Source organism: Zea mays, chromosome 4 (assembly GCF_902167145.1).
Source record: "Zea mays cultivar B73 chromosome 4, Zm-B73-REFERENCE-NAM-5.0, whole genome shotgun sequence".
Taxonomy (NCBI): domain Eukaryota; kingdom Viridiplantae; phylum Streptophyta; class Magnoliopsida; order Poales; family Poaceae; genus Zea; species Zea mays.
In genome coordinates, this window is record NC_050099.1 from 8,988,550 (window position 1) to 9,002,049 (window position 13,500).

The following is a 13,500-nucleotide window of genomic DNA, read 5'->3' on the forward strand; positions in this document are numbered from 1 at the left end:
AAAACCACTCAGACTTCCACCCTGCTGCCCATTTACTCCGATAGCTGATTACAGGAAACTTCGTAGTCTTCCGATAAGCAAAGTTGTAGCAACCAAAATTATCATGCAAGCCATCCTTTCTAGCCTTCGTCTGATAATGCAGTTCGTGAACCCGGCAGAAGCTGTCCGCAAATGGCTCCACTGCTTGGCTTCGGAGTGCCCAGATATAAACACTGAGCCTAACGATAGCGTTAGGGGTCAACTGGTGAAAATAGATACCGAACCTCTTCAGCACCTCTGCAATAATCCCTTGAAGGGGGAATCTTAATCCAGCCTTTAAAAAGCTCTTAAAAATGACAATTTCATCCTTTTCCGGCTTCGGGGTAGTCTCTTCTCCCCCGAAGCGTAGTAGCTTCTTCTGATCCTCATTGAAAAAGCCTGACTTTACCATTTTGGAGAGATCAGCCTTCGAAACGGTGGATTTTCCAAAGTCCAAGTGGCTGGGCTTACTTGGCATGGCAATACGATAATCGTCCTCAGGATCAGTTTCCTCAATAACTTCTTCTTCTACTCCGGCAACTGCTTGTTGTGTTTGTTCTGCACCCTCACCAGGAATATCTTCAGAAACTACCAGCCCGGATCGTTGCATGGCTTCGGAGATGGGAACAGTCTCCGAAGCTTCAGTTTCGCCTCCCTCACGCTCAACCCTGGCAGTAGAACGCACTCTGGCCATTTAACTATGAACTTGCGAAACTTTAATACTTTCTTCCTCCGAAGCAGGTTTCAAAGCTGGAGCTTCGTTCGATTCCGACGGACAAGCTTCGGCGATGGTTAAAAATTTTGGCAGCAAAACAGTACAAATAGCAATGAATGCTGTGGTAACTTCACACCTACTCGTCTGTTTATATAGTGCTGCAGGTAAGAAGGCGAAGCGCCAGAATTTTTACACCAGGCGGACACCCGCTCGCACTCGCTGCATGGTGGACCGCAGAGACCGAACAGTAACTCTGCAAGGTGGGGCCGTTACACGCTGGGAGATTGAATCGTTTCTCGACAACGAGCTCAGGGAAGGTGTTTTTTAGACCTTCGGCGCTCCGAAGCTTAAGAGACTTTTTTCACGGATCAAGCTCGTTACGAAAAACGATCTAGCACCGCGAAAGGGCTACTGTTGGGTTTATGCTTCGTCGCCGAAGGTCTTATAAGAAGAAGTGGTCCTCGGCTGAAGCTGTTTGTATAAGATAGCCGAAGGTTCTTCTTCGTGAAGCTTCGGCATTATAAACCGACTTAAAGATAGAATGACCTTTTAGTCCATAAAGGTCTGAGTCAATGTTGTAAGTTTTTATAAGGGGCATACTTGTAATTCCTCACAGGCTGTGTCCTGTGCCTATAAATAGTGAACAGTATTCCGTTACTGTTCACGCATTTTTTGACGATTGCAATCGCATCTCTCGGAATTCAATCTTTGCCAAGGCATAGGTATTATGGTATTTGATGATTCAATATAGTAAATAAATGTAATATAATTAGTATATGATTTATTTACACATATTATACCTTTCCGTATTATCTTATAAATGCCTATTGAAATATGATTACGAAGGTTCAACTTCGTAATCATGCTCTTATTAACCTTCGTCCAAGATTCATTATCCCGAAGGGAATAATGTTTTAAGGATGAAGGGCGTTATTATTTAACATTTTATGTTGCCTTGCTCTTGATTTATAGCATTTGAGAGCAAGTCTCCAACACGAAGGGTTGCACCGACTTAAAGATGAAATGACCAACCGGCACCCATGGTAATTTGTGTCATGATTGTGATAAGTTGTAAAGGATATATATGTAATTTTGACCGGGCTACGTCCCGTGCTTATAAATAGGTAAAAAGTACCCCTGTACTGTTCACGCTGATTGATACTCGCTCGTGCGTCATGCTTGTATCTTTGCGTTCTACCAAGCCGAATGTACAAATGTAATTTAATGTTGCTCTTATTCATTAATAATTATATAATAATAAGATATATTAACAGCATTATACAATTATTCATGTTATTTCCCATGTTCCATATGCTTCGTCTTTCATTGATATACACTGTGATGATGAAGGTACGTCCTTCATGACCTTCGTTCCAAGATCGTTATATCCTTAGGGAAATAATGCTCCAAAGGATGAAGGTCTTTAACCATTAACTTCTTTTTGTGTTGCCTTGTTCTTAATTCATAGCATTCGAGAAAAAGTCTCCAGCATTGGTGCCCACCTCCGGTGAACTCATTTCCACTTTTGAGCTGATGGCTTCGTTCAGCAACCAAGTTGTAGCACCTTCGGCTACGAAGCTGGTGCTCCCGATAACAGGCGGTTCAAGCTCAGAGCCAGCCAACAAGAAGCAGAAGAAAGAAGTGCAGAGATGGGTGTAGCATGTTGGGGTGCAGGGAGCCTTCATCAAGTCCAAATGGTCCCACATCCCAATTACCTTCTCCCAAGAGGATCTTCAGCTCAAGGATTACCCCCACAATGATGCTATGGTCATATCTTGTGTCATCAAGGGGTTTCTGGTCCATAATGTTCTGGTTGACACAGGCAGTGCAACGAATATCATATTTGCTAAGGCCTTCAGACAAATGCAAGAGCCAGAGGATAAGATTCATGATGCTACACACCCTCTTTGTGGCTTCGGAGGAAGGCAGATTGTAGCACTCGGCAAAATCATAATGCCAGTAACCTTTGGCTTCATTCATAACACAAGGACTGAACAAGTTGTTTTTGATATTGTTGACATGGAGTACCCATACAATGCAATCATTGGCCGAGGGACACTCAATGCTTTTGAAGCTATACTTCATCCAGCATATTTATGCATGAAGATACCTTCGGAGCAAGGGCCTATTGCTATCCATGGAAGTCAAGAGGCTTCTAAAAAGGCTGAAGGGAATTGGACAGATTCAAAGGCAATCCATAATATAGATGGAGCCGAAGTCTGTGAGCAATATAAGTACAAAAGAGAGAAGGCTGCTTCAGCAGATCAGCCGAAGCCTATGCTCCTATGTGAAGACATAGCAGAACAAAGGGTATTGCTGGGGTCTCAGCTATCTGAAGAACAAGAGAAGACTTTACTAAGATTCTTATTCAACAATAAAGATGTCTTTGCCTGGTCCGCCAATGATCTCTGTGGAGTCAACAGAGATATTATTAAACATTCACTCAACGTGGATCCATCCTTCAGGCCAAGAAAACAAAGGCTTCGGAAAATGTATAAAGACAAAGCTGAAGGTGCTCGAAACTAAGTGAAGAGACTTCTTAGTGCTCGTGTTATCAGAGAGGTGAAATACCTAGAATGGCTAGCCAACACTGTTATGGTGAAGAAGGACAATGGTAAATGGAGAATGTGCATTGATTTTATAGATCTTAACAAGGCTTATCCGAAGGACGATTTCCCATTGCCAAGAATAGACTCCCTAGTAGATGCAGCAGCTTCTTCGGAGCTCATGAGTCTACTGGATTGTTACTCAGGCTATCACCAAATATGGATGAAGAAGGAAGATGAGCCCAAGACTAGCTTCATAACCCCTAGTGGCACATATTGTTATCTTCGGATGCCTGAGGGGCTCAAGAATGCTGGAGGAAGCTTCAGCAGAATGACAGCCAAGGTCCTTCATTCTCAAATAGGCAGGAATATACTGACCTATGTTGATGATATCATAGTGAAAAGCACGAAGCAAGAAAATCACATTGCTGATTTATAAGAGACATTTGCTAACTTCAGGCAAGCTGGCCTAAAGTTGAATCCAGAAAAGTGTGTTTCTGGGGTAAAGAAGGGCAAGTTCCTTGGCTGTTTGGTGTCAACTAAAGGAATTGAAGCCAACCCAAGCAAGATTGAGGCTATTCTTCAGATGGAGCCACCAAGCACAAAGAAGGGGGCACAATGGCTGGCAGGAAGGCTAGCATCATTAAATAGATTCATATCCAAATCAGCAGAAAGAAATCTACCATTCTTTGAAATACTGAAGTCAGTCGAAGTTTTCAATGGGGTCCGGCCTAGAAAAAAGCTTTTGAAATGCTAAAACAATACTTGATCGATCTAACAACACTAACTCCACCTTCGCTAGGGGCTCCATTGCTCTTATATGTGGCAGCTTCGCACTATGCAGTTAGTGCGGCTCTGGTACAGGAGAAGCTAGATGGCCAAATCAAAAAATAGGCTCTAGTCTATTTTGTCTCTGAAGTTTTAAGTTTGTCAAAGAAAAATTATACAGAATTAGAAAAGGTGTTGTATGCTGTGTTGATGGCCTCTAGGAAGCTTTAGCATTATTTTCAAGCATATCATATAATTGTTCCTTTGTCACAGCCTCTGAAGGACATAATGAGAAACAGAGAGGCTACTGGAAGGATTGGAAAATGGGCTGCGGAGCTTAACGAATTTACTATTGACTATGTGCATAGATCCTCAATTCAGTCCCAGGCGTTAGCAGACTTCATCGCTGATTGGATGCCAGGGGCTCAGGAAGAAGAAATAAACAAAGACTCCGAAGCTTGGACAGTGTTTTGCGATGGTTCTTGGGGAACCTTCGGTGCAGGAGCGGCTGCTGTCCTAGTTGCGCCTTTGAAAGTAAAAACATGTTATGCAGCAAGGCTTGACTTCAGTTGCACAAACAATATTGCTGAATACGAAGCACTTCTGTTGGGACTTCGGAAGTTGAAGGCAATGGGAATAAGAAGGGCCATTCTTAAAACTAATTCTTAAGTCATTTCTGGTCATGTTGACAAAAGTAGCAAGGCTAGAGACCCAAAGCTTGAAAGATATTTACACACGGTTCGAAGGCTCGAAGCTTCTTTTGAAGGATTTTCAGTCAAAAATATTCAAGAGGGGAAATGAGCATGCTGATTTGCTAGCCAAGTCAGCGGCACAGGGGCTCCTATTACCTTCAGAAGTATTTTTTGAGACAATAAAAGCACCTTCGGTTGAACTTATGGAGAGAGCAGTGCTTACAATTTCCCCAGTACATAGTGAAGATTGAAGGACTGAAATTATATCTTTCCTCCAAGGGAATTATCTTTCAGATGATGAAGCTTATAATAAGAGAATGGAAGCAAGGACAAGACCGTATGTGATAATAGAAGGGGAATTGTATAAACATGGAGTCTGTTCCCCACTTCTTAAGTGTTTATCCAGAGCTGAAGGTATTGAATTGATGAAAGAGACACATGCAGGTCTATGTGGATCACATATTGGATCCAGGCCCTTGCTGGGAAAGGTATTTAGACAGGGATTCTACTGGCCGAAGGCAGCTTCAGATGCGGCAGAGTTAGTACAAAAATGTGAAAATTGTCAAAAATGTGCAAGGGACCAAAAACAACCTTCGTCTCTCACCCAGCTAATACAGCCTACTTGGCCATTGCAAAGATGGGGCCTGGATTTATTACGCCCACTTCCACCAGCGCAAGGTAATTTGAAATATGTTGTGGTGGCTATGGAATATTTTTTCCAAGTGGATTGAAGCGAAGCCTTTGGCTACAATAACTTCGGTTACAATCCAGAAATTCTTCTGGCAAAATATTGTTTGTCGCTTTGGCGTGCCGAAGGCTATAACTATGGACAATGGAACATAGTTTGATGCTGAAACGTTCAAGGATTTCTGTGACCAAATTGGCACAAAGATTCATTTTGCGTCAGTTAGGCATCCGGAGTCAAACGGGCTGGTGGAAAGAGCAAATAGCATTATTATGACGGGAATAATGAAGCTAATCTTCAATCAACCCAGAGGAAAGTGGCCAGATGAGTTGATTAAAGTGGTGTGGAGCCACAATACAACCATATCAAGATCAACATGATTCACACCCTTCAAGCTATTATTTGGTGACGAAGCTATAACTCCAGAAGAAGCTAAAGCATGGTCAATAAGAACAGCAGCTTCGGCAGAAGACGAAGCTGATTATCACGTTGCAAAAGATACTATAGAAGGGACTAGACTTCAGGCTGTGGAGAACATCAATAAATATCAAGCCAAGACAATAAAATGGCGCGACAGAAAAGTTCGGTTGAAAAATATTAAGCCAGGGCATTTGGTGCTTCAAAGAGGGGCCAATCCAGGCACAGTAGGCAAATTGCAACTGAAGTGGGAAGGACCTTTTCTCGTAGTATCTTCGTCGAGACCCGGTTCTTATAGATTGAAGGACATGGATGGCAACGGCATTACTAGATCTTGGAATGCGGATGAGCTTCGGCGATATTATGTGTAATTTAATGTAATCTTTTTCATTTTATCTATGGCACCCTTTTCCTTTCCAAAGGGGGAGAAATGTTTTTAATGGGGCCATAGCTTGTAATTTTTTTCCATCTTATTTAGCTCCACGAGAGCCAAAATCCCCCAAAAAAATGTAAAATGTAAAATCTGAGCATGTACCATCGAGTGCAGAAAAAGGAAAAAAGCAGGGAGAAGCTCGAAAGTCGTCCCCAAGGGGATGCAGAGCACGACGAAGCTACAAAAAGTCATTTCTAAAGGAGTGCAGCGTAAGTTTTCTGCTCAAAAGTCATTCCTAAGGGAATGCAGAGCCAAATACCGCCGAAATAGAAGGCGAAGAAGTTCAAAAGATGTTCCTAAGGGGATGTAGAACTTATACCACCGAAATAGAAGGCGAAGAAGTTCAAAAGACGTTCCTAAGGGGATGTAGAATTTACACCGAAAAATAAACGGTGAACACCGAAAAATAAACGGTGAAGAAGCTCAAAAGACGTTTCTAAGGGGATGCAGAGCTTAAATACTGAAAAGATGTTTCTAAGCAGATGTAGAGTTCGGATGTGGCTTCATATGCGTGTGTTTGGACATTCATTTGCACATTTCATCACATCATTCATTGCATTTATACACATTCATTTAGGCATTCGAAGGACCATCATCATAATAGAGTATAAACAGATGATTCGGCTTTGATGACAAGGCTTCGATGAGTATAAAGAAGTAAAGATATGCTTCGTTGTGTACGAAAAAGTAGGGAAGGTGTTTTTTGCCTTCGGCTCAAAAGATACAAGTTTCGTCCACATCAAAGCAATTCACACACGGATGAAAAAGGTAAAAACATATTACAAGGTATGGACAAATTTACAGACTAGTGTTTTCATTCCTAAATTACAATATCTTTTACAAAGATAATTCAAATTTCTCTAGAGCTTTTTGCAGTGGCTTCATCAGTATAGATCAAGCTTCGAATCATTGACTTTCGGCCTCGTCATCCTATATATAACAAACCGGTGTAAGGTAAAAAGAAATCTCAAGAGAAGGTAAGCAACAGGTACAAGTTTAATACTGGCTTGAGATGACTCCGAGCTTCATCACCAGCTAAGTTTCGTCCACCCTTCGTCCAAATTTGTGTTATAAACCTATTTCCAATGCTTCAGGCCAGGCTAGGGATGTCATTCAAGTCTGCTGGTGATAGGCTAAAGTTTGGCCTGTTTACGATCTTCCCATGCGTGCAACCAGTCTTCATGAAAGCTACAGCTGTGCCGCGAGAAGCTAGCAGGGCACAGAAGTCACCATGCCTAGCTATAACTTTGTCGAGCGCCTCAACTTCGCCCTCAATATGATCAAAGGTGCTTGGCAGGTCTTCAGCCGAAGGTTCAAATTTTTCAGAACTAGCACCAACTGAGTTGAAAACCTGCTTCAGCCATTGCATGCACCGGTTGCCAAAGCTTAGGCATTTATCCTGAAGCTCTTTCAAGGATTTCTGCAAATTCGAACTTTTTTCAACTTTGGCTTCAAGATTCATGTTAAAATTCTTCCTTTCTTGCTCGAAGCTTTCGGATTTTAGGAAGAGTTCACTATTTAATCTGGCAATCTCGGCTTGGGCTTCTGCCAGTGAACCCTCCATTGTTTGAAGAACAAAATCTTTCTTTTCAAGAGCAGCTTCATGATCTTTGATTTTACTTTCCAAGCCTTCAATAATAACCTTATTTTTCTTATCTTCGAGGTTCTGTTGCATCCTCAAGGCTTTACTTAGTAGCATACTCTGTGCAAAATAACCTTCATCAGAAATCACCTTCATCGCAAAAACAATAAAAAGTTGTGGAAAAAATTTTACCTTGAAATTAGCATAGAATAAGCTGCCAGCGATATGTTGTTGTCGGTAGCTGCTGATGTCAGCTTCGAGCTTTGGAAAACCAACACTCTTTGATAGAGTGCTGATAATCTTTGCTCCAGTTCGATCTCAAATACATCCTAAAGCTTCTTCTTTAACTCTACCGAAGAGCATGGCTCCTGGCTGGTAGCCACATGATATAGCGTACTCTTGCAACTCCTCTTTTTCAGCTTGGGATAATTCTTGACCAATTAAATTTTGAAAGTAGAAGCCTTGATCCTCCAAAGTATCTTCAGCAATTTCTTTTCCCTTTCCAGGCACTGCGGCCATGGTTTTTTCTGTGACTGCAGCAGTTTCTTCTGAAGCCTGGACTCCCTCTGCAGCTGCGGCAGCCTCTCCACAGCCAAATCCAAGAGCACTCTATCGATATCAGATAATGTACTTTCTAGGTTGGTAGCTTCGGCAGAGGCAGCAACTTCGGTAGCTGGCGTTGTCTTTTGACGCTGAGTGCTGCGGTGGCGTTTCTTCAATAGCTTGCATAACAGTAACAATCCTTCACCTTTTTTGCCCAACCACCTTCTTCGCTGCCGAAGACTCGTCCTTCTTCTGTAAAAGCTACGTCAGCTGTGGCCTCAGTGGACTTAGCAGCTTGATAGGTAGGGATTCGGTCATTACCTTTAAAACCTCTTCTACTTCGGTAGCAGAAGGTGTCGAAGGAGCTCCCTCTTCAATCTCAGCCACCTTTGGCTCTGGAGTTGCAGTCTTTCTTTTCTTCGAAGTAACCACTTTCGGCTCAGGACTGGATTTTCTCTTTTTCAAAGCTTTTTCGTCCTCCTTTACCATCCTTGCAGCTTGTCTGCTCATAACACTAACAATCCTTTTTCTCTTTGGTCCTTCGGCACCCTTGTTTAGTCGTTCATAGTCATGGTATTCAAAGTTCAAAGCATCCATTACCCAATTCAACCTTCATTTTGTTCGGGTGCCGAAGGCCGCAGTCATCAGTTGATCTTCTTTTTTCGTATAATTGCCCAGAATTTCGTTGCACATAGTTTCAATTATTTCTAGCCATTCCGGGCAGGGCTCTTTGAATTGTTTCTCAAATTTGAAGCAATAGGGCAATCGAACAAGTTCACCCTTCTTCTTTGATCCTTTCAACTTCGGCATGCTCCAACCACACAATGTTGGAGATACCCTATTCGCTAGGTATTCCTGCACTAGATCCCTAGTACTGATATGTTTAGCCACCACTCTGAATTCTGCCTCAGCTAGCTAGCATGGTAACCCTAGCTTCATGTTGCACAGGGGTATGGTCATCCCGAAGCTTAGGCTCAGTGGGCTCATGACCAACTTCTTCAGCTTCTCCCTTTTCTTTTCGTTAGCCTTGATATAAAACCACTCACTTTTCCAGCCAGTTGGCCATTTGGTCCGATAGCTCAGGACCGGGGCCTTCGTATCCTTGCGATAGGTGAAGTTATAACAGCCAAAATTTTCGTGGAGCCCGTCTTCTCTGGCCTTCGTCTGGTAATGTAGCTCATGCACTTGGCAAAAAAGCTTCGGCATTTGGGTCCATCCCCTGGCTTCGGAGGGCCCAGATGAAAATACTGAGTCTAACGATGGCGTTAGGGGTCAGCTGATGAAGAAATATTTCATAATTATCCAAAATTTCTCCAATTATCTCGTTCAGTGGAAACCGTAGTCCTGCTCTGAAAAACTTTTAAAAACTACCACTTCATCATCTTTCAGTGTCAGAGTGGTTTCTTCCCCAGCAAAGCGAATCAGCTTCCTCTCGGCTTGTCCGAAGTAGCCCAGCTTCATCATCATGGGCATATCAGCTTCATAAATAGTAGATTTTTCAAAATCCATGTGGCTGGGTTTTGACGGGATCAAAACTATAATCCTCCTCTTCTTCATCAGCGATTCCTTCCTCATCTTGTTCAGTTTCGGCAGCAGGTGCACCTTCTTCAATGGCTCCATTTATCACAACTAGTCTCGATTGTCTCATTACTTCGGAGATCGAAGCAGTCTCGGTGGCTTCGGCCTACTCTCCATCATGGTCACCCTCGCAGTCGAGCGCACTCTGGCCATCTGATATTGAATTTCTTACAGTTCTTACGATGTTGATGTTTTTTCAAAGTGTTTGACGAAGCTCCCTCTTTTGCCGAAGCTAATCCAAAATGATGGCTTGCTCAAAAATGCAGTGAAAAAGCTTTGGCTATAGTTAAAATTTTCAACAGCACAAAAGTGCAATGGCAATGAATGCTGTGATAACTTCACACCTACCCGTCTGTTTATATAGTGCCGCAGGTGGGAAGGTGAATCGCCAAGTTGCCCGCACCCGCTGAACAGTTACTCGCACCCGCTGAACGCTGAACCACCCGGCGCTTGGGAGGAGAACTGTCAGACCATGCGTACCCGCCGCTTGGTGGGCCACCTCGCGCCTGGAATATTTTAATTGTTTCTCGGCAACAAGCTCAGGAAATGTGTTTTTCGGACCTTCGGCATTCGGAAGCTTTGGAGATATTTTCACGGATCAAGCTCGTTAAGAAAAACGATCTAGCACCGCGAAGGGGCTACTGTTGGGGGTCTGCTTCGTCGCTGAAGTTCCTTTGAGAAAAAACACCTTCCAAAGATCAACACAGAAGCAAGCATAGTGCGAAGATACACACTGAAGCCACTTTCCAGGGAGCTTCGGCATAGCGACACGCCTTGATACGAAGGGTTTCACCGACTTAAAGATGAAATGACCAATTAGCCCATGGTAATTTGTGTCATGATTATGATAAGTTGTAAAGGACATATATGTAATTTTGACCGGGCTACGTCCCGTGCCTATAAATAGGTAAACAGTACCCCTGTACTGTTCACGCTGATTGATACTCGCTCGTGCGTCATGCTTGTATCTTTGCCTTCTACCAAGCCGAAGGTACAAATGTAATTTAATGTTGCTCTTATTCATTAATAATTATATAATAATAAGATATATTAACAGCATTATACAATTATTCATGTTATTTCCCATGTTCTATATGCTTCGTCTTTCATTGATATGCGCTGTGATGATGAAGGTACGTCCTTCATGACCTTCGTTCGAAGATCATTATATCCTTAGGGAAATAATGCTCCGAAGGACAAAGGTCATTAACCATTAACTTCTTTTTGTGTTGCCTTGTTCTTAATTCATAGCATTCGAGAACAAGTCTCCAACACATACCATGTGTGTTACCTTAACCTTGCCTGAATCATTGATCCACTGAATGTGGTATGGATGTGGCCGTGGACGTGTGGTCAGGCCAAGCTTCTTGACCAAATCTGAACTCACTAAATTATTGTAGCTTCCACCATCAATAATAACACGTGCACGCCGATTCTCGATGGCAAAGAAAGTCTAGAACAAATTATGGCATTGCTGCTTCTCTGATGATTCAGGCTGAGAACTAAGAACACGCTGCACCATGATGCTTCGAAGGTTCACCGTAGCATCAGCACCAAGCATGGCATCATCATTAGCAGCAACATCACTAGAGTCATCATCATCATCCTCACCGTCAGAAGCACTAATGTAACCATCATCCGTAGCAATGTATGTTCGCTGACTCGGGCAATCCTTCTTCATGTGACGAATCCCATGACAGTGGTGGCAAACAATACCCGAAGAACGACCACAGGAAGGTGCTGCAGGTGCTGGTGAATTCTATTTCTTGGCGGGTACCTGCAAAGGAAGTTTACCAACATGTGCAGCAGGTGTCAAGGGAGGTCGCATGGATGCTGGAGTGGTCAAAGGTGTATGGCTCGAGGCGGGTGTGTGCGTCCGTGATGTAGAGGAGGCGCCAAAAGTAGCCCTAGGTCGATGTTGGCATCCCAGCAATTCCTTCTCTGCAAGCATAGCAAACTGGAACAACTTATTGACAGTGTTAAATTCTTTGTAATCCACAATGTCCTGAATGTCGCGTGGCAAACCTGAATAAAATGGCAAAGAGCGTCCTCATGTCCCTCTACTATCCCACAACGCTGCAATCCCTTCTGAAGCTCAGCATAATAATCTTGAACAGATTTATCCCCTTGCTCTAAACACATCAATTTCTTACGCAATTCTCTATGATAAGATGGGGGAACAAATCTATCGCGCATAGCTACCTTAAGATCTTCCCAAGTCGTAGGTGCTCTACCATCCCCAACTAGACTAGTCCACCAGACAATAGCAAAATCTTTAAATTCACTAGTGGCTTGTCTAACTTGATGTCGTTCAGGTACAAGGTGGGCAGCAAATTTCTGTTCTATCGTCATCTCCCAATGAAGATATCCCTCCGCATCATAATGACCCGAAAAAGATGGTATAGTAAATTTAATCTTAGCATAAGGGTCGTTAGGAGCACGATTGTTATTACCTTGCTGGTGGTGTGGCATACCTTCTGTGTTTTGATGAAGACAGCGACGTAGGCGCAAATCTCTGGTGGCTGCTTCATCATAATAACCTTCTGCATCAAACACCGCATCATCAGGAAGACGTGGACGAGGAGGTTGTGGTGGCGGTGCTTGTTGTTGCGTCTCCAACACAGCAAGTCTATCGACGATCTCGAACAATCGACGATCTAGCCTCTCGTAAGTCTTGCCATGGTCCATGCCAATGAAGGCATCATGCACTGACTTGTGGACCGTCTCCTCCATTTGCTCCTTTAGGAGCTTGTTGTTTGCCTCAAGATCTTGGCGGCTAACACATTCATCGAAGTCTGTAGGGATCCTTGCTTCTTCTTCGTCGCCTGCCATCGAAACACAAAAACAGGAAACAAACGGTGAAGGTTATCCCTAATAATTTCACTACACACTCCTCTCAGGTGGAACACAGGAACACGCTCTAATGTATCTTACTAAGCTCTTACAAGTGTCTGACGAAATACAAAGCAAAGGATGGTACAATCAGAGGCTGGTTCGTGATACTTACCAAGAGGGAGTGAAACCGCGATTGCAAGGTCAAAGATGTATTGATCAGAAGAAAGTACGTGGAGCTTGGGAGGCCAAAAATTAATATCAAGGATTAGCAAAAATCAAGTGCAGATTAGCGAAGTTCAATAAGTGTCCAAAGCACAAGTCACAATTGTTGGCTAAGCCGTGTCCTATCGAAGCACAACAAGGTAAAGGCAATAAGGAACGATGGACAAAAACTTAAAGAACTAGCAGAATGGCAGTTCTGTAAATAGAACAGATTTTTCAGCATTAGTAGAAATCAAAGGCGCGTTTCTAAAGGAGTACCAGCAAAAGAGCTCGAAATATTCTGAATTTTTTACCACTGATCCAAAAACACCAAAGATGGAAGCACACATAATTTCACTTAAAACAGAGTTGTATTCTGACCTAGAGAAAATCGCAAAGGATCTCTGAAATTCTTGAAAACACTTAAACAATTTTTTTAATTATCTTACCGATTTTTTTTTAATTTTTTGACCAAACCAAACAGGCC